Source organism: Gossypium hirsutum, chromosome D10 (genome assembly GCF_007990345.1).
Source record: "Gossypium hirsutum isolate 1008001.06 chromosome D10, Gossypium_hirsutum_v2.1, whole genome shotgun sequence".
Lineage (NCBI taxonomy): Eukaryota > Viridiplantae > Streptophyta > Magnoliopsida > Malvales > Malvaceae > Gossypium > Gossypium hirsutum.
Window position 1 is genome coordinate 35,288,707 of NC_053446.1, and position 2,795 is coordinate 35,291,501.

Below are 2,795 nucleotides of genomic sequence, written 5' to 3' on the forward strand. Positions count from 1 at the left end.
GTTTCTCGTGACGATTATTGCCCACACTAGCTACCGAAGTAGCTCGGGAGCCCATCGATGGTCTTGCCCTGATGGAAATTCCCGCAGTCGCCCTCGACTTATTAATGTCCTCCCTGAACTTCTTTACAGCTGAGAACGGAGCTTTACCCGTCGATCTTTTACGATAATCTCTAGCTTCAAATTCAGCCTTCCTCTTCTCCTTTCCAAGTTCTTCCGCCTTGCAGGCTCGTTCGACTAGTGTTACGAATTCTTTTATTTCCAAAATACCCATTAGTAGCTTTAAATCTTCATTCAATCCTTCCTCGAATCTTTTGCACATAGCAACCTCATCAGCTACACACTCCCGGGCATACCTACTGAGTCTTACGAATTCATGTTCGTATTCAGATACAGTCATACGGCCTTGCTTGAGTTCCAAGAACTCCTTACGCTTCTGATCAATGAACCGTTGGCTAATAAATTTCTTTCGGAATTCCGTTTGAAAGAAGTCCCAAGTTACTCGCTCGTTCGGGACTATGGAAATCAAGGTCCTCCACCAATAGTAGGCTGAGTCCCGCAACAAGGATATAGTACACTTTAGACATTCATCGGGTGTGCATGACAGTTCATCAAACACCCGAATGGCGTTATCAAGCCAGAACTCGGCCCTTTCAGCATCATCAGTAACTATGGCCCTGAACTCCTCAGCCCCGCGCTTCCTAATCAAGTCTACAGGTGGCTTACTCAGCCTCACAGGATCAGTAACTGATGGCATTACTGGCTCCGGGGGTGGATTATTCAAATTTGGGAATTGTTGGACAGCCGGGTTAGTTCGGGCATATTGCGCGACCCACTCATTCATCATGGTAAAGAAGGCTTGTTCAGCCCCCTCACCTTGATTATTCGCAGATGACTGAGGTTCAACAGGCGGCGTCCCTTGTGCAGGAGCAGCCGCTACGCTCTCAACGTCATCCGCTAGGGTTCTTTCTACACCGGGATCCATTTACTAATCAAAACAAAAACATTTCAACCGTCGGAAGTCATCACACATTTAAACATTAACATTCGGCATGTATAGCTAGACTCATACGCGCTATGGTAGTCCTAGAACCGACTAAACCATAGCTCTGATACCAATAAAATGTAACACCCCGAACCCGAGACCGACACCGGAGTCGGACACGAGATGTTAACAAACTTTGAAAAATTTTTCCAGACACTGCCCAGTCTGAGTACTAGTCGCTTCAAAAATCATATCTTGAGTTCCACAACTCGAAAATCAGTTTTGTGATTTTTCCCTGAAACTAGACTCATGTCCCCACCTATGTATTTTTTTCTAGAATTTTTGGTCAGGCCAATTAGTACAGTTTATTAGTCAAAGTCTCCCATGTTACAGGGGTCGACTACACTGACCTTTCCACATTACGACTTGAATATCTCTCTGCACAGAGCTTCAATACTGATGCCGTTTGTTTCTATGGAAACTAGACTCAGAGAGGAATCTGTACATATATGGTACGACCCCTAATTATCTCTGGTTAATTTATATTGAATTTCCAAATTCGGAGCAGGGAATCCAGAAACCGTTCTGGCCCTGTCCCACAAAAATCTGATTATCTCTTAATATACTGCCCATATGATCTTTTCGTTACTTCCTCATGAAAACAGACTCATCGAGCTTCGATTACATAATTTATTCATCAATTAATTCCACTCCTACTATTTTTAGTGATTTTTCAATCTCATGACACTGCTGCTGCCAGCATCTGTTACGAAAGTAACTAGGTCCATTTCATGCCTACCCTTGATCCAACTCAATCGAACATTCGTGCCATCTTCGCATGGCTTAAAGTTTACATGCCAAAGTTCAAACACAACGTAATAACTTATACATGCCAAAATGTTCTTCTAAGCCAACTAAGAAGAAAGTACCAAAACTTGCTATCCGGTGTGATGACTTCGATGACGGCCTGACCCCGCAAAAATAGATGAGTCCAAGCAACCTATAATGGGTGACAAGGAAACACCGAGTGAGTTTATAACTCAGTAAGTCATAAGCTATGCACTACCATCCATCAATAACATTATCACAAGAGAAAACAAAATGGAACGAGGCTAATTACTCCATCCATTCCGAACCATACCATAGTTCCTCCAACCTATCGATTCAATTTCATATCAATTTATGCATTCACGTTCCATATACTCATCAATAGGACATTGAAGCATTTTCATAAATCAATTTATTTTCGTTACAATCAAACGACTAAACGGCCTTTCACCCATCCTACGATAAATTTTATGTACGTGACTTCAAGTATATTTGTCACATAGGTTCAAACTTACCGAGCTCAACACCAAGTATAAGCATAGCACCTATTAGCCATGTACTCAAGACACTTACCCGATCCGCTGTCCGCGATCGACTCAAAAGTGTCGCACACGTAGTGTCCATAATGATTCACGAATGTATATTGAGTCCGCACACTCAGTGCTATATAAACAACTCGCACACTTAGTGCTACGTAATCAAATCGCACACTTAGTGCTACATAGTCAAACTCGCACACTTAGTGCCGCATGGTCAATTCGCACACTTAGTGCATCATATTCATTTCGCACACTTAGTGCAACATAGTCAAATCGCACACTTAGTGCTGTACAATTTAATCCCGCGCACTTAGCGCCAATCTCATGGTCATAAATGGTTATATCCGCACGTTTAGTGCCGAGATCAACAACTCAGTACATCTTACCTCTTTTCTTTTCATTCAACAATTTCATCATCACATACGTACATGCATATATATATATGT